This window comes from Oryctolagus cuniculus, chromosome 14 (genome assembly GCF_964237555.1).
Source record: "Oryctolagus cuniculus chromosome 14, mOryCun1.1, whole genome shotgun sequence".
Classification (NCBI taxonomy): Eukaryota; Metazoa; Chordata; class Mammalia; order Lagomorpha; family Leporidae; genus Oryctolagus; species Oryctolagus cuniculus.
Genome location: NC_091445.1, coordinates 27,214,206 through 27,233,795, shown reverse-complemented (window position 1 = coordinate 27,233,795; position 19,590 = coordinate 27,214,206). Strand labels below are relative to the sequence as shown.

Below are 19,590 nucleotides of genomic sequence, written 5' to 3'. Positions count from 1 at the left end.
TTTAGAAACAGGTGTTTCATTTAAAAAAAAAGTGATTTATAAAACTTATACTGTAGTTCACAAGTCACCCTCGTATGTTTTATCTCACTTCCTCATCATATATATAGTTAGAAAGAAACTTAGTCCTAAATAATTTAAAAAATATGACCAATATGTTAAAAGTTTCAGAAAGATTATTTCTAAATTTCAGTCTACATCTAAATTCTGTTATTTTAAAGCTGAGATGGTCCACATATACCTTTGTTTTCAAGACACAAAAAATTATCTGCAAGTGTCTAGGACTTGCTGTAACTACTTATCTTATTTTTACTTCTCATAACCTGGAAAGAAAGCAAAGTTTGGCTTATGTCTTGGACCACCAAGGACTGAATGTCTCACTTACAAAGACCATTTTGCTCTGTGGATGCTATTCAATCTTGCCAACAACTCATAAAAAAAAAACTTATGTATTTAACAAAAAAACTTATTCTTGACCCCATACATTGCAATGAAGTTTGGTTATTTTGGTTGATGAGACAAAGGAGTTGCTGGAAAGGCTCAGATTATTGAGATGATAAGAACCAGGAAGAAATCCATGGATAACTAGTATATGAAAACATTTCTTTCAAGACAAGATAGGTAACAAGCTACCCTTTGCTATCCTTTGACTTGTGAGTGTTGAAAAGCAATGTAAGATCACACGTGTGGCACAGAAGTATGAATGAATGGAAATTGGGAAGGGATGCAGAGCAGATTTAATTCCTACAGCTGGCATAGTTTCTGTGCCTTTCCGCTTTAAACTCAGGTTATTTTCTGCTCCAATTTGATTTTTGGTCCATCTCCCTGCTAAACACTTCACATTTCAGTTCCCCTCTGAGCCTTTAGGGGAGATTGAAAGTAGCAGTTAAATCTGGATATGCCCAATAGCCAAGGCAAATTTTGTTTACAAGATGCTCCCCTGTTACTGTGTTTGCATTGTCTAAATAACAGGCAATAAAATCTATCAGCTGGAAATCTCCCCTTGTTGTAAATGAACAGACTGTTTTAATCAGTATCTTCTGTTCAACAGTCTTTCAAGGGCAGTCCAGTTTTATTATTAAGAAACGTTATCAGAAACCGATATGTGAGCGTTCATTGAATTAGTGATCATGTACCCAGAATTCTGCTGGGCCCCATAATGGTTACAAAAGTAGTATAAAAAGTACCTGTTTCTAGGACTTTAACATCTATTTGTGAGGGAAAATTAATCCAATTTCTGGTAGTTCTTAAAATGTGATTCCATTTAATTTGAAAAGCAGAGAACTAGAGACAGGGAGACGGGCAGACAGAGAGCACTCTCCCATCTATTGTTTCATTCCTGAGATGCCCTCAACACTGAGAGAAGGGCCAGGCTGAAGCCAGAACCAAGAATCCAATCCATATCTGCCTCGTGGGTGGCAGAGACCCAAGTGCTAGATCAGCCACCTGCTCTCTCCCATTAGCAAGAAGCTGGAATTAAAGCAGAACCTGAACTTGAACCTTGGCACTCACACATGGGACACAGGCATTCCAAGTGGTATTTTAACTGCTAGGCCAGACACTTGCCACTCTACTCCTTTTTTTAATGGGGAAAGATATTTTTATGAATTTGCATATAAATGTAATATGTGTTTGAAGTTGGAAAGCTCATTTTGGCTTTGGATACTCTGATATAGTTTCACAGAAGAACTAGAACTTGAATTGAGCCGGAAGGAATTTTGACAATGTGAAATTATAGGAGAAATGAAAATGATAAGGACAACAGATTACAGAAGAAGAGTTGGGTGAGATTCATATGAGCTACTAACTGGAAGCATAAAAACTGATGGAAATATAAGAAGCATGTTTAAAGAAGCCATGAAATGAGGAAACCATCAGTTTAACTGGGAATCAAATGAAATTGATGATGCAGGTACTAGTGATAGATATAGTTAAAAGATGATTCTGGGAAATAATCAGGAAATATGAGGATTATAACTTTTTTTAAGGGATGAAGATACAATAGTCTAAGTGAAGCAGTGGAAATGGAGTGGAATAGAAAGAACAGAAAAAGTGGAATAGAAAGATATGGTTAACATTTATAGTTATGTATTCACTGTTTCATTTGTAAAACAGAATGAGAAGGAGAGAGAAGAGAGAAAGGAGGAAGAGAGGAAGAGAGAGAGAGGTAGGGAGAGAGAGGTGTAATGTACTGGTTCACTCTGAATGTCTGCAAAAGCAGAACTAGGCCAGGCCTGAACTGGGAGCCCAGAACTCAATCTGCATGTGAATGGCAAGAGCTCATCTATTTAAGCCATCACCTGCTGCCTCCTAGCAGGTGCATTAGTAGGATGCTGGAGTCAGGAGCCAGAAGACAGAACCAGAAGCCAGGCAGTCTGATATGGTATGTGAGCTGTGTCTCAATCAATGTAACAAACACCCGTCCCAAGGTCAACATTTAATATGAACGATAGTCTTTGTAGTTTTTTCACTGTCAACTTTACTAACAGATTTACATGAGGATTCATTTTTGTATATGGATGATGAATACATTGAGGAGTTTTAGGACCTTAAATAAATGGTGTATAGAAGAAGTGAGATTTTTACCTAAATATCTTAGTCCACAGCAAATACCATTTCCTTAGTTTCTGAATCTCACAGGAGGAACTAAACATACAATGGGACTTTCACATTGGAATGTTCCCAGTGTTTCTTATTGTAAATTTTAACCTCCTATCTAACCCAGCTGGGAAGCATCTGTCATACATGAAGATCACAGATACTAGTAACCAAACAATTAACGTAAGTGTGTGTTAACTTAGAATTTAATAATGGCATTATAAATAATCTTGTTTTCCTTTTAGCAAAGTATCTTGTTCCTAACCACCTAGTATTGCCATCTTGCCTTTTTTCTATATCTAGAGGCCCCATTTTTTCACCAGGTGGACTAGGTAGCAATGGTCGCCCCCATCTCTTCCTCTTCTGGAGTTCCAGACTTTGACAGTCTGTCTTTGCTGCCACCTTTCACATGCTTTTAGACAGTCCTTAAAATCCAAAGAAAACCTATAAAAATCCTCTCTGGTTTTGATACAGGAAGGAATGTTAAATTCTTTGTTATCATTATCTCTCCTCTTTACCAAATCTTGAGTTTCTGCAAACTTACTCTCCTCTTTTTCAGTATCACTTTCTTATCTTCTTCCCAGCCAGTCTTCCCAGTATCTTCCTCTAAGTAAGCCTCCTGGCTCACTCTGCATGTTCCTGTACTACAGGTATCCTATATTGCCAGTGATTATTTTCTTAGTACAATGTTTGTTCGTGGCATACTCATATATGCTTGGCTTTTTCATTAACAACTTAAAATATCTTTTTGAGAGAAAATGATATGCAAATATGAAATTTTTAATGTAGCAATTTGACATTAAATGAGAAAACCCTCTAGCAGTACTGAACATAATATAAAAAAATCACATTTAGCTAGTTCAAGTAATTTCAGTTTTCTTTAATTTTTTATCTTGAGTGTTTTTCTACTTGTGTTGAAGTATTCTGATAGACTCTAACAATAAGAAGAAAAGGAAGATGTTAAATGTTCTAGCCAATAGGCTCTCCCCATTGTGGAAATGATTTTTGCTTTCAAGAATCAATACCAAAAATGTTCTTGTGAAAAACCCTATGTTTTAGCTGTCACAAAAGATGGCTTTTCTCCGTTTTATATTCTGTTCAGGTTTTTTCGGTGCGGTTCTAGTTGAAAGCTTGATAGTCTAATAAAGTTGCTTGTCATATAAAATCTGAGTGGATTCCACTACAGAAAAACATTTGGTAGAAAAGAATGCAGAAAAGATATACACTATTTAAATGAATATAGAAATACTGTAAGAAATTATACCTTTTATTGGACATTTAAATAATACAGAATTCTGAGCTCCAAAATAGATAAGCAACTATTTCTATGTCCAATACTCGCTTTCAGATTTTAATAACATGAGAATACGTTATAGTCACAAAATCTCGGGATCCAGCAACCCTTTAAAGTGAGATTTAAAAGATTATTTTCATGAATGAATGTCAATGTGATTTTATGAGATATTGCTACGTGGAATGATGATGTTTGTGAATACTGATTCCTTTAGCAAAAATTAGTAGAAAAAAACTTCTGTATCCATAACAAACAGAAGTAAATAAATCAAACCTGGATCTAAGTGACTTCGGACACCGTTACAGTTTTCAGGACTTAAGAAAGTTCCTATCCTTTTTCCCACTGTACAGCTCCAACTATTTGTTTACAGCAAGACTGTTTTCATGCATCCTATCCTCTGTAAGCAGTGCTATTTCCCCCCTAACTTGATTCCTCATCTTGCGTTCTACTTAATACCACTTCCTCCTCAAGGATGCCTCACTCCCTCTACAGGTTAATTATTATTTGTCAATAGCTCTGTGCTTTGCTAGATTATTAAGATCCTGAGTACCAAGGAAAAGACAGCTTGTGGGTGTCATATGAGGTACACAGTCCATTTCAATAAACATTTGCTGAGTGAGTTAAAGATAGAATCAGAGGGCCAGCGCTGTGGTGCAGTGGGTTAAAGCCCTGGCCTGAAGCGTCAGCATCCCATATGGAAGCCAGTTCTAGTCCCGGCTGCTCCTTTTCCGATCTAGCTCTTTGCTATGGCCTGGGGTAGCAGTGGAGGATGTCCCAAGTCCTTGGGCCCCTGCACTCACATGGGAGACCTGGAAGAAGCTCCTAGCTTCTGGCTTCAGATCTGAGCAGCTCCGGCTGTTGCAGCCATCTGGAGAGTGAACCAGCGGATAGAAGACTTTTCTCTGTCTTCCTCTCTCTGTAACTCTGTTTTTCAAATAAATAAATAAATCTTTTTTTAAATTTTTTTTTTTTTATTTTTTGACAGGCAGAGTGGACAGTGAGAGAGAGAGAGACAGAGAGAAAGGTCTTCCTTTGCTGTTGGTTCACCCTCCAATGGCCGCCGCGGTCGGTGCGCTGCAACCAGCGCACCACGCTGATCCGATGGCAAGAGCCAGGTACTTATCCTGGTCTCCCATGCGGGTGCAGGGCCCAAGGACTTGGGCCCTCCTCCACTGCACTCCTGGGTCACAGCAGAGAGCCGACCTGGAAGAGGGGCAACCAGGACAGAATCCGGCGCCCCGACCAGGACTAGAACCCAGTGTGCTGGCGCCACAAGGCAGAGGATTAGCCTAGTGAGCCGCGGCGCCGGCCTATAAATAAATCTTTTAAAAAAGATAGAATGAGAATATTATCATTATGATCATCATCATACCTTGCTACATTTTGTTTCTGCGATTATTCAGGAATGGAAGTATCTGGATATGAATGCCAATCTTACCACCTTGCTTTAGAATAAAGTTATTTTAGCATTTGGCATCAGAAGTCAGAAGTGGGCAGAAAGTGATATTTTCACAGGTATATTTTCCTGCTTTAACATGCATCACTTTTATCAGCACAATAAAATGTGTTATAAATTTAAAGACAGCTCAAGGATATAATGTTAAATATTAATATGATTGAATTAATTTAAGTGAACTGATTGGTTTTATCATCACCAAAGGGGTATTTTCCTATTCTAGAAGCCTACGTTTTTTTTTTTTTTTATCACCATATCTCTCTTTCTCATTAAAATATAAGGCCAGAGGAGTATTTAACCCATGCCTGTCTTGCTTACAAGACCTACAATGAACTTTGAACAAAGTTGAGGCTCAAAAATTGCAGAAATTATGAATAGCTTGTGTTTCACACAAAACAACAGGAGAAGGTCAAAACGACCTCTTGGGGAAACATTTTAACCTTACAGAGGAAGCCATTCAGATTAGTCATCAAGAAGACACCCTTGGAAGAAGAGAGGCCGAAGATCAACTGACGTGATTATATCATGTAATAAATGTCATTAGGCTACCCTGCCACCCAGGCCAAAGCTGGGAAGAGTTTGGTCCCTAAGTTTCTAGTAGATTCCTTAGTGTAGCACCAATGCAGAGAAGATAATTCATTCTTTGCATCATTAATAACTCTTTTGATCATAAGCTGTTAGCTAGGTGAGATTATAGTTGTTGCATTACAATTGATTATCATTGTTGTTACAAATGTCAACTAGTCAAATATCAGAAGTGCAAGTCACTAAATAATTCTAGTGTAATAATGAGCTACCCACATGCCTTCCAAAAAGTACAATCCTTTTGCTAATTCTACTCTGGGTTGCATTGATCATTTGGCCTGGCCCTACCATGTTCTGTCAAAGAAGACATAGGAGCTATGCCTTGAGGGTTGGAAGCTCTACCTTATGCATCTCCTTATTTTCTGAGCCAAATACAAGACTACACACATAAAGGATCTCAGTAAAAGTAACTTTAAGAGAAATGAAGTTTTGTATCCCAACTCAATTATCCAATGCTTTGTATGACCTTAAAGAAATCACATGCACTCTAGCCTCAGTTTTTCTATTTACCATGTAAAGCTGATCTCTTCCTCACAGCAGTTTATGTTTTGAAGAATATATAAACTAGATTATGGAAATGATTCAGTAAGATTTCTGAAGTATGGTAAGCATGCAGAAAGTATCAACTAATATTTATTTTTATTTTTTTTAAGATTTTATTTATTTATTTATTTGAGAGGTAGAGTTACAGAACGTGAGAGGGAGAGACGGAGAAAAAGGCCCTCCTTCAGCTGGTTCACTCCCTAATGGTTGCAAAGAAAAAATCTGTGCCAAAGCAGCACAGATCCAAATCCAGGAGCCAGGAGCCAGGAGCTTCTTCCGGGTCTCCCATGCAGGTGCAGGGACCCAAGCACTTGGGCCATTACTGTTTTTCCAGGCTATAGCAGAGAGTAGGATTGGACGAAGAGAAGCTGGGACTTGAACCGGCGCCCATATGGGATGCCGGTGCCACAGGCAGAGGATTAATTTACTGTGCCACAGCATGGGTCCCTCAATTAATATTTATTAAAAAGAATCATATTGGTATTTTAATATGTATTAATACTTGCTATAGCCAAATATTTGGAAGTATTTGGAAATGGAGCAAAATTGTGACTTTTTTTTTAGTCTAAATAGTCACTGATAATTCTAGAGCAATTGACTCATGAATCACACTTTGGAAACCCTGGCTTTGAGACATGTTATTGGAACTCTGAAGGATACCACTCAATTGAATTCTTCCCATGGAAGCTAAAAACCACTGAGAAGTAAGTGAAGCAATTGAATGGGCTCATTAATTCTGCTGGATGGCTAAGGAACCATGTGGAGCCTGCCACCAATGATTGACAGAGCAGCAAAAACAATTTACTCATAGTAGTAAATACTGTCTAATTTCAATTTTTTGTGGAAGATATATACTTATATTCTTATAAAAACAAACAGAAAAAAAAGATGGGCGAAAGATAGTAGATGTTACCATATAGCATTGTTTTAGAGGGGAGAAACAATGTTATCCAGATGTGAAATTATAAGTACTTTAGACCATTTTTGTAAAATTTTGTCAGTATGGAGGTTGATTTATTCATAACAATGAAATATATAAAATAAGAATATATATATTTTTAAAAAAGATTTATTTTTATGATAGGTATAATTACAGAGAGAGAAGGAGATACAAAGAGAAAGAGAGAGATAGAGGAGAGAGCGAGAGAGAACCCTTAATTATGTTGGCTAATTCCTCAGATGGTTGCATCAGCTAGGGCTGGGCCAGGCGCAAACTAGGAAGCAGGAGCTTCTTCTGGGTCTCCCACATGGGTGCAGGGGCCTAAGTACTAGGGCCATCTTCTACTGTTTTCCCAGGAGTATTAGCAGGGAACTAAATGGGAAGCTGGGCAACTGGGACATGACCTGGTGTTCATATGGGATGCCAGCGTCGAAGTCTGCATCTTAACCTGCTATGCCAGCTACCGAATAACTATGTTTATGCAATCATATAGATAGTAGTCAGCCATATAAATAACATTATTTAGCATATAATATTATCTATATTATATTTAATAAGGAAACTAAAAACCATGAAAATTAAAAAATTCTCCAACACCAAACACTTGGTTAGTAAGTGACGGATATGGAAGAATAAACAAAACAAAAGTGGAGTCAGTGATATTCAAATATCAGATTTTAATTATAACCCTGAATTGAACCAAAATAATACTTTTATGCTAAAATTTGTTAATTAATAAAGTTCATAAATCATTGGGATTTTATTTTTCCTTTTTAATCAACATGAATCCTAAAAGTCTTGAGATGTCCTGTGAAGTTGGGTACATAGATAATCAACGCATACATTCTTTGATTGGTGAACTGGCTCATTTTCAGATTTATAATTTTTTCACTGTATTTCAATTTTTTGATTTTGTCAAACTTTACTCATACAACATGACAGTTTTGACAGGTATCTGTTTTCTTCTCTGTTGTTTCCTTGTTCTGAGCCACTGGTCTGAAGAATTCTGGATTTGAGTAGCAAAAGGGGGCAAATGTGAACAGCACATTAAACTTCAGATCTTATCAGAACTCATATCATTCCATGCACTCAGTGCATTTTCAGATGTAAATGAGATTATTCCACAATCAGTGCCTCTTCAGACTCATTACGGGGAGAATGTTTGCTACTGTGTGTGAACACATCCAAAGACTGATGAGTCATCAGTGAGTTATCATCAGTGCACACGGTTACTCTGATCACTGGGTCAATGAAATGAAATAGAGAAAAACACTGTTGAGGAGAGAAAGCCATGTGGATTATTAAAAATAATGTGTAAATAAAAACAGTGTTATCAGTTCACGTCTCCCTCTCTCTACTTCACGGACTCTCAGAACAGTGACATACTTTTTAAAAGAGAAAAAAAAATAGGCTTTTAATGTTAAATTGAAATATTAATTTATTGATTGATTTCAGGATCAGAGAGAGAGAGAGAGAGAGAGAGAGACAGAACTCCCTTTTGCTGGTTTACACCCCAAGTACTTGCAACAAACTGGAAGACAGTAATTTACCAGGTGTCCCACATAGGTGGCAGGACCCCAATTACCTGAACCATCGCTGCTGCCTCCCAGGAAGCTGGAATCAGGATCCAGAGCCAGGAATGAAACCGTGGCTGTGTTCTGGGATTCAGGCATCTTAATTAGCCCCTTAACTGCTAGGCCAAGTACCTGATGCCAATGTCAATCTTTTTATAGAGGATTCTATTTTATTATTGCGAAAATCCAATTGTATTACAAAATTTTTTTCTAAAAGATCTGACAGGCCCAAAAAATATTTATTTTTTCAATACATTTTAAATAGGAATTAGTTTTATACAAAAATTAAAAGGGCTACAAATACACATTAAAATAAGGTATTATAGTATGCTAAAGCAGATCAGAATATCAAACATTTCATACTGAAATACTGATATTGGTGACCTTATCTACCAGGATTTTTAACAGACTTGAGACTTCCTAAGCCAAATTCAGGGAGTGAAGCAGAATGTGAGAAGCAAATAAATGGAGGACAGAGAATAGCTATTATGCATCAGAGAGGATTGACAGAAAAAAGAAGAGACGGTTCTGGAATAGGTGATTAGGCTAAGTAAAGTTACTTTTTATTCAGTTTTTGTTGTGTTGTTTTCCCAATTAGGAAAGCCCTAGATATGGTTAAATATAAAGAGTTGTTTTTATTTTTTAACTAATTAATTTATTTATATAAAGGGAACAGATATCATGTATTTCTTATATACAGTTTTAGTGCATAATGATACTTGCCACCCTCCTCCTCCTTCCTTTGTTATTTTTATTCCGATTTTTGTGGTGATTTACTTTCAACATAATTTACAATCAACAAAATTTACAATCTTCTACTAAATAAAGAATTCAACAAATAGTAAGTAGAAAGGCCACTGTTCCTCAGGAATATAGACAGGGCTATAAACAATAAACAAATCTCAATAGATCCATCTCACTCATACACATTACATTTCTTGTATCCTTCATTTTAGTAAATTTTAACTGAATTTTAAGGTAAAATGACATTAATATCCATTGGTGTCATGTAATATTATATAGAACATCTTAGAATTAAGACCATTCACCACCACATGTGTTTTTTTTTTCATACACATAACTTTTATTTAATAAATGTGAATTTCAAAAGTACAACTTTTGGATTATAGTGGATTTTCCCCCCATAACCTCCCTCCCACTCGCAAACCATCCCATCTCCTACTCCCTCTCCCACCCCATTCTTTATTAAGATTCATTTTCACACGAAGTATAAAGTACTGTTTAAATACTAGTTTTACCGTTAATTCCATGTGCTTTTTATACCCAGTGAGTTAAATGTCATCAAAGCTGATGCTTAGAAAGCAAAAAGATTTCTTAGATACTCCTTTCTATTCCCCTTCTATATGTATAATAGGAATTAGAGGCTCTGGTACACAAAATGACTTCTTTCAATTAATTGAGGCAACATTTCTTAAATTCCAGGCTTCTAGTTTGTGGACTAATATTTTCCAAAAGGTGACCCGTTTAAAGTTTGTCATACCCAGATCTCTAGTAAGAAATTTTTCCAAGCCAAGTGTCTATCAACTGATGACTGGATAAAAGGATTGTGGATATAAACACAGTAGAATACTATTCAGCCATAAAAACACAAAGAAAAAAAAGAAAAACACAAATGAAGTCCCATCTTTGGCAACAAAATGGATGCAAGTGGAAACCATCACTATTAGTGAAATAAGCCAGTCCCCAAAAGGCAAATGTCATGTTTTCCCTGATTTGTGGTAAACAATAAACACAACACAAAAAAGTAATATGTATGAGCAAAATTGGCATTTTAAAATTTGAACATTGTTTATAGGCCTTTTCCATACTGATGAGGAACAGTGTTTGTTCTGCTTACTACTTGTTGAAGTCGTAGTGGGGGAGGGAGGGGTTAAACTTGTGATTATAAAGAAAATTGAAAGTATGTCACTGTAACAATTAAAAGAAAAGCAAGAAAAGAAGGAGGAAGGATGGTACATGAAATTTGTTCTCTTTACATACAAAGAATAAAAGAAAAATAAGGAATTAGAAAAGCAGTCTTTAAACTTGCAACTCCCATTTGAAGTTACTATCCATTATATGGTAGACAATGGTAAATAGATAGAAATAGATAGGTATATAGATACATAGATTAAAACTATATCAATTATTTTTATGGATAAGATTTTCTCATTGTGTAAATGTAAAAATGCTTATAACCAATAATAATAATTTTAAAAATCTCCCTTCTCTCCTAAACTTGATCTGGTTAGTCCCTGACTTTGCCCTTTGCCCTCTGTGTTCAACCATAGGGGATAATGTTAATTTCTTAGATATGCCTTTACAGGAAAGCAAACAGGGATATCTACTTTTATTTTAATTCTTTTACATAAATGGTGGCATATGATTCAAATAGTCTGCACATTTTTTCTCCAAATAATGTATCTGATACATTGTTCTATGTCAGTACATAGAGAGCTTCCTCATTCTTTTATAGAGTCACATTACTTCCCATAACAAGTAAGTCTGACTCTTATATTTTCATAATATGTAAAATAGACTGAAAATGCCTTGCCCATTTCACCACCTGGTGCATGTGTGGATTTGTATAGAATAATTTTCTAGATAAATAAAATATCTAGGTTAAATGTATATAGCTATCATTTCTCAGCCTTTTGACTAAAAGCAAGTAAAATGTGTATGTCTCGTGGTCAGTCATCAACAGACATTTGTATAATGGATGTGAGTGTTTCTCTGCGGGGGGGGGGGGTTGGGGGGGGCTCCAATTGAAAAGGAAACAAAGTTGCTAAGCCTTTGCTCCACAAGGCCTCTAAGCCGCACTTCCGCATCCCAGTGACTCAGCGTTTCCAACAATCCAAGATGGCCCCCGGGGGAGGTACCTAGCCTGACAGGAGACTTCCGTATTCGTGAACAGTATGTGTCCTTGGCTGTGATAGGCCCTTGAGGGCGTGCCCGGCTCCTGTCCTGCCTTACCTTTCAGCTGGTTGGCTCAGTTCCCTTGTGCCCTGGACAGCCCCCTTTCTGTGTCTGTAAAAGTTCTTCCCCTCCCAATAAAGTGGAGAACCCGGCTGCTCCCTGCACGTTGACTGATCTCCCTGCTCTGGTGTGGTTCCTTTGCTGCGGACACTCATCATCCTGCTTGGCCCCTGGGCTCCCCAGGCTGGCCCTGAGGAGCTGCTGCCCCGTGACGAGCAGAATTTCTCTACAGGTAAGGTGACACCATTCAGAACTTGTTAATTAAGTTTTTAAAAATATTTATGTATTTATTTGAGAGGCAGAGGTACACAGAGAAAGGGAGAGATGGAGAGACAGGGCTTCCATCCACTGGTTCACTCCCTAGGGGGCTGCAATGGCTGTAGCTGAACCGATCCAAAGCCAGGAGCCAGCAGCTTCTTCTGGGTCTCCCAGGTGGATGCAGGGACTCAAGCACTTGGGCCATCTTCCACTGCATTCTCAGGCCACAGTAGACAGCTGGATTGGAAGAGGAACAGCAAGGACAACAAACAGTGTCATTATGGGATGCTGTGCCAGCAATAGGCGGAGACATAGCCTATTACATCACAGCACCAGCCCTTAATTCAGTTTTTTAAAAGGGATATTTAAGCACAGTTTTTCTCTTCTTAGTATTGAGGTTAAGTAAAGCACTCATATGTTTAAAACCGATTTTCTGGGGACAGCAATGTGGCAGAGCAGTTTAAGCCACAGTTTGTGATGCCAGTGTCCCATATTGGAGTCCTTGCAGCTCATTCCCAAACCAGCTCCCTGCTAACGTGCCAATAAATATTGTGGGAGATTATCCAAGTCCTTGGCTCTCCACCACTCACGTGGGAGACCGAGATGGAGTTCCTGGCTCCTGGCTTCCATCTGGCCCAGCCCTGGCTGCTGTGGCCATTTAGGGAGTAAACCAGTTGAAGGAAGATCACCCCCCCTCCACCGCCTTTCAAATAAATAAAATAAAACTTTAAAATAAAGAATCATTTTTTTCTTTTGCTATGAACTACACAGAGAAGCTTACCCTTGTTTTCCACTGACTTGCTAAGTCACTTCATTCTAATTTGTGGGACTTCTTATATATTAAAGAGAATGGCATTTTGTATCTGACAGTAATTGGAATGTTTTCCCCATTTTTTTCAATATGCTTTGAATTTTCATATAAGTATTTTGTTAATGGGAACCTTTTAAAAGTGTGCCTATACCTACATGTGTGCTTGTATATACACACATACATGTTAGTATGCATGCATGTATGTATCATGGCTGCTGGATTATTAGATTACACCTTTGATCCATTTAGCCATTTGTGATTTGTCTTGGCATTAATCTTAATTATTTGCCATATGTCTATCCATTTGTCAAACCTCCAGTAATAAATAGCTCATCTTTTCCTACTCTTCACAAGATACCTTGTTAATCATATATTAAATTGTCATATGAATTAGATCTATTTATGGTTTTATTTTGTTTCATTACTTTTCTGAAGCTTATGTGTCTACTTAGGTAATTATTAGAAATAATATTATATATGCTGATTTCATTTTCCCCTAGAATTATTCTAACTTCTTTAGTTGCTTTTATACATAAAATTTAGAAATGGCTTGTTTAGTAAAAAATTTCATAAATAGCCTATTGATATTTGATATTTCAATAGTATGTAAATTATAAATGAACTAAAATTATCTTTAATATATTTCCCATTCAATAGTTATTATTTTCCTTTTGTTCAAGATTACTTTTGTGTAAGGAGACATTGTTTAAAATTTTGTTCACTTAAAGTCCTGCTTACTTTATATTGTGCAGGTTATTATAAATATCTAGTATATTAATTTTTAATTTTTCAGCAATTTTATGTATTTACTTAAGAGGCAGGGAGACACACAGAGTGAGACAGAGGGAGAGAGAGAGAAAAAGAGAGAGAGACTGAAAAATAGACAAAAAGACAGAAAGACATAGTTGCCATCAACTGCTTCACTTTCCAAATGCTCACAATGACCAGGGCTGGACTAGACTGAGAACAGAACCAGGAGTAGAACCTAAGTACCACAATATGGAATGCAGGTGTCCCAACCCATTGACCGACTTATCTGCTAGGTCCATGCTTGCCCTATGTTGATATTTTAAGTTGGAAATTTCTTCTAGTAGATTATATGCGGAAATTATTGATTTATATCAATTATGTTTACTAGTGTCTTAAAATAGTATTTAATTTTTGTTTTTTTTTCTTATTTAATTCTTCAAGTCTTTCATTCTTCCATCTATCCAATCTATTAGTTCTAAATGTAGAAAAATTAACTCCTTCATTTCTTTGTGAATTTTTGTTGTTTGGTGGCTTTTAATTATAATGTTTCATAATAGCATGAATAGAGTATTATCATTCATGTTTTACATTAATAGAAATACTTCCATCAAATGCAATGGTTGTTTTGGGGCTCAGACTAATATATTTTATAAAGTAGAAGAAATGTTTATTGCTCATTGCTTTTATTACAGTTACTGAATCTTTAGTTTCCATGGAGATGATGGATGATTTTCCTATAAATATTAGCATTTTAGATTATATTAATAAAGTTACTAAATGGATACATTATTGAATTCCTGGAAAAATAAATTATTAAGGCTATAATTTTAATAAACTGTCACTTTCTGTATATTAATATCACATTAAGAATTTTCCCATACATAAATAAAATTACACAGTAATTACTGTGTAATTTTATTTTTTGCACAGTTAAAATCAGGTTTCTTATATCAAAATTATACTCATTTGTAGAGGATTTAGAAATATTTCTTCCTTAAGATAGTTTGTCATTTGAGTAAGCCTTTAGTTTGCAGAAAAATTCAGTTTACTACTTTACCACATCTTCTAAATTTTCTAATTAATAAATGTGTACTATAATTTAATTGGCCATCATGACAATTGGTGTTTTTTTATTAAAGTTAAAATTTTTTTAGCACAGTGAAATGTAACTTTCCAAATGGCATTGTAGCAATATTCACGAAAAATATCCCCTTTTCATAGACACTTTAATTGCTAAAGAAGGGAATAGGGAAAATTTCATTCTTTATATTCCTAATATTCACCAAGGTATATTCTTTATATTCTTAATATTCACCAGGATAACTAACACAAGCAGAAGAAATTTAATAATTTAATGATAATATTAAATAAAATGAACACTGTCATTGAAAGCACTAAGCAGATACATCAAATTATCTAATCAATGAGTTGAAGAGTTAACTTACGCAAATAATCACGGTGTCATCTCTTTCCAGGGTTATGCCCCTCGCCATTTAAGAACAAGGTGAATAAGGCTAACTTCCTACTGGAGAACCTGTATGACATGTTACAGGCAGGCTACCTCTTTACAGAGCATTTGGATCAGCCTACACGCTATGGTGTGGTCAATGGCTGAGTACGAGTATGTTTCGTAGTGACCCATTTGAGACAGAGCCAGTCTAGCATAAGAGAACAGTCTAGCATAAGAGAAGCCAACCATACTCCGTTTCTCTAAAGGGGTACCTTCACTTCCAATATGTTTATAGAGATTTTACTATTACTCAGTCTAGAAATTTGAATTTGCTGTCAGCATTTTATTCTACCCAAGAATGGTTGGAAATTTGTGCAACTGTACAAATAACAATTCAAAAAAGGAGAAGGATCAATTTCACTGAGCAAATTTAAGAGGAAATGAGTTGCATGATGTTTGAAGGGACAATGGATTCTAGGAATCCATCCAACTATCCAGACTATTTGATTTCCTAATTACAAAGTCTACTATCTTGCAAATTTTATACATTTGTTAGGAGGCTAAAATTTAAAAAGAAAACAAAACCATCTTTTTTTATTCTGTCATATATATCCATGTATAAAACCAACTTTTAAAATTTTCCTTTGGATTTTCCAGAAAACCCTTTTATATGCAATTGATTCCAATTTTTCCCTAGACAAATATCTCTAAATTATCTCAATACTAGAAAATGCTATTTCACAGTGTGTTTTGGCCCTGATGATGAATAGATTTCTGGGGCATAGTGTGGAAAGTACTTATTTGTACTCCATACACACTTACCTTCCTTAGATACAAATCTTTATTGCAAAAGAAATGGGAGTAGCTATAGCCTTTATATAATGTGATGATATGAATCAGAACATATTGTAGCAGTTTCTATATGCAAATGTACCTTGTTAATGAAGAATAAAAATTATCATTCTATTCTGTTTTACAGATCTGCATCCATGCAACTGTGTAGGAATGAGATAATACATCTAACCCGGTAAGTCTTTCGGAAGGAAATAATTGACTATTGAAGTTAAAAGCATATAACTGAGAAAAATCAATTTATTGTTATTGTTTTTAAGACAGGATAGCTCAGTTGGTATAGCCACAATGTGCCAGTGCTACATTTGAGCAGGGAATTGACACCAAGAAAAATACTGTTGTTAATAATGCACAGCAAATTCCTGTGCTGAAAACACTGCTGATGGGTCTCTTTCCTGACTTATTCCAGTCTTAAAAACATCAACAGTTCTCCGGTATTCAAAAGAGGACAGAGCAAAAGGGCTGGGATTATAGATGAAAGTTTCGAATATTTCAAAACAACAAGCAAAGTAAAACTCTCATACCTATTGACAGGAGTGTAACTAGTTCAACTTCTTTGGAAAGCGTTCACATTACTTGCCACCATTTCAAGTAACACATTCCTTAATCTGAAAACACACTTCCTAGAACACGTACAAACAGGTCATGAACATATACACACATTGTCATGAAGAAGAAAGCTTAAAGATATTCATTGCCACATTTTTGTAATATCGAAATGTTGGAGAATTCCAAATGTCACCTCATAGAATGAGGGTTGAATAAGTTATGGTAATTCACAGTGCGGAATTCCATCATGTGTGTGCAGGACAAAATAAAGGCAGCTAACTATGAACTAATATTGGGTAAACTTTAGGATATTTTGTTCAATGAAAATAACATGGGAGAGCAGAAAATGTAATATAGGGACACTTAGATGAAAACAAATGTGATCATTATAAAAGGCTTTTATGGTATAGTCATGTAGTATAGCTAACTTCTGAATGGAATCCCAATGAGTGACTAATTTTCCTCTGATGAGAGTAACTCGAAGACTAGGAAACAGGGAAGCAAGGGAGGGCAGGAAGAAGGAAAAATGAGGGAAATACATTCTGGAGAGGATTTTGTGCATCAGTACTGAGATGTCAAGCCTCTGGGTAAACACCCAGAGAAGTGAACCTTTGGTCTGACATGTACTTTTTGTTGAACACCAGTCATAAATACAAATATATTTAGTCTGATGATTCTCTTCTCTTTTCAGAAGGCTTTTCAAGATATCCTTTAAGTATAAGTCCTTTAAGCTATCATATTAAGAACGAAAAGGAAAAAAAAAGGCAATAAAATTCATTTTTTTCACCCAAGTACTTTATCTGTGTTTGCTGCAGTCTTGCTGAGTGATCATCTTCATTTGACAGGACACATTTTGGTGTCGCTTCTGGCATTTGCAGACTGACAGGAATAGAGGAGAGTGTTTGCTATCTCACTGTGGGCTCTGATACTGGATCCATTCTCTGAAGTTTCAGCACCACAATGGAGGTTGATGTTTTCCAATTATTCTCTTGTCCCCTCAGATGTATTCACATCGATATTAAAAGAAAATTACCTTCAAGGGTGATGTAAACAAACATGGGGATTACTATGATAAATGCAATTATGCTAAGTTGGTTGAATTTAACATTAGAACCACTGTTCATTCTTTTAATATAATCCAATATTAGGATATTACTCTGTTCTCCAAATCTGTTATCTTGCCACCCAAAACTGATTGTATGACAGACTGCAACTTTTAAGTGGTATTTGCTTCAATTTCTAGTGTATAGACAATTGAAACACTCAATATCTCACCAATCAAAATTCTCTATAGATAGACATTATCCCTTTAAGTAGAAAATTACTCTCCTTTTTGGCTAGTCTTTGATCTGCAATGTCTATGGCTTTTCTAAACCTAGGAAATACCTAAATGTAATGCATGTAGGACAGGATGAACTTCAGATACCACCAGGAGTAGATGCTTAGGCCTAATGTGCATGTCCTGACCTGATTTTGTGGACTGTGGTTCAATGACACCTTTCATGTACTTGTTTATCCCCACAGTAGGCCTGATGCATAAGTGTCCAGCGGCCAAGTGTACATCACATAAGAAAGTTGCTTATACTGGAAGGTGCCTTTGAGGCTTTTGCTGACCTGTGTCCCGTTTATTTCTACCATGATGATCTCCCACTGGAGGATGCGTGACTGGGAATGGAGTTAAGTTCAGGTGCATTGGTCAGATGAAATACAGAGGAGGCAACAACAAAGACATGTGAAATATCAGAAGCAGGTTTATTACTTACAGGCCCCAGAGAGAAGGCAGCATTCCTTGCCAGGCTAACAGGAAGGGGGATGCACTGGAGTACACTCAACCAGTGTGTGTGTATGTGTGTGTGTGTGTGTGTGTGTGTGTGTTTAAGGTGCAAATGAGAGGACAGGCCCATTGGCTGAGTTCTTTGTTGTGTCCAGGGAATTAGCCAAGCAGTTTTCTCTGAGGGAGTTCTCAGGTGAGTTCAGAGCAAACAGACATGAGCTCTGGGGATCCCCACTGCAACTTAGATGTGGACATTGTGGCAAATCCGTGTTATCCACATGGGGCATAGGGGTCAGAGGGGCAAGTTAAGTGCTTTGTGACTCTGCTACAGAGTGACAGCTGTATCAGACAGATGGCTGAAGCAACCATATTGAGGAACTGGGATGAGGCAGAAAACTGGAAACAGTCAGTGGTGACTAAGCCTTGTTCCCGGTATGAGAAAGTTAAGCTTATGATGGAAATGGATGTTGGGGCAACATAAAATTATAAGAATTTACTACATCATCCTAAAGGTGCCTCTCTTTTCCTCCCTCATTCCATCAGCTTTCTAGGTAACACTAGGCCAGGTAGGGAAGTCTCAGGACCAGCTCCACATTGTTAGTGGAGCCCACGACCAACATTACTTGCTAGTCCTTTCAGGACTGACTTGGTGTTTGAGGTCTGGCTCCCATTTTGTCTAAGTGAGGAGTGGATCTACTTGGAATGACCTCTGTTCCTAGTGTGGTCATCTTTTTTTTCTAATCCTGGGATCCCAAAATATTTGCCTTCTTCCTAACACCTTTCAGAGATTTTATGCTACCTCTTTCACTATGTTAGTTGTACTAAGCAATTGGGATCATGGAGAAATGGATCTGTACCATTGTGTCCTCCAACTAAGATTCAATAAATGTTAAGCTACAGAGTTTCGTTATGGTCCCCATCTAGAGATGCTCTGAGATTCCTCTTCTGAGACTCAGTGTGCTAAAAATAATCTCTTAAAGTAATATTGGGTATTATAGTGTTATTGACATTCTTTGTCTATAAAAGAGCATATTCTAGCAAAGTCTGGAGAACTGAACATTTTAGGTTTCTAGTATACATGGAGGTATAAGTCAGCTTTTTATTTATTCAGTGAAACACCTAAGATAAGTTACATTTAAATAATAAAGGGGTTTATTTTGGTTATGGTTTTTGGAGGATCGCA

At 36.6% G+C, this 19,590-nt stretch overlaps 1 long non-coding RNA gene across 1 annotated transcript in view; it reads left to right on the top strand.

Annotated features, from left to right (window-relative positions):
- Nucleotides 1–11,824: 11,824 nt before the first annotated feature.
- LOC138845229 (uncharacterized) overlaps nt 11,825–19,590 on the top strand; it is a 134,607-nt gene continuing 126,841 nt past the window's right edge. The window contains exons 1-2 of the long non-coding RNA XR_011382123.1: nt 11,825–12,195; nt 16,212–16,259. This is a non-coding gene — a long non-coding RNA (uncharacterized lncRNA). The remainder of the gene's footprint in view (nt 12,196–16,211; nt 16,260–19,590) is intronic.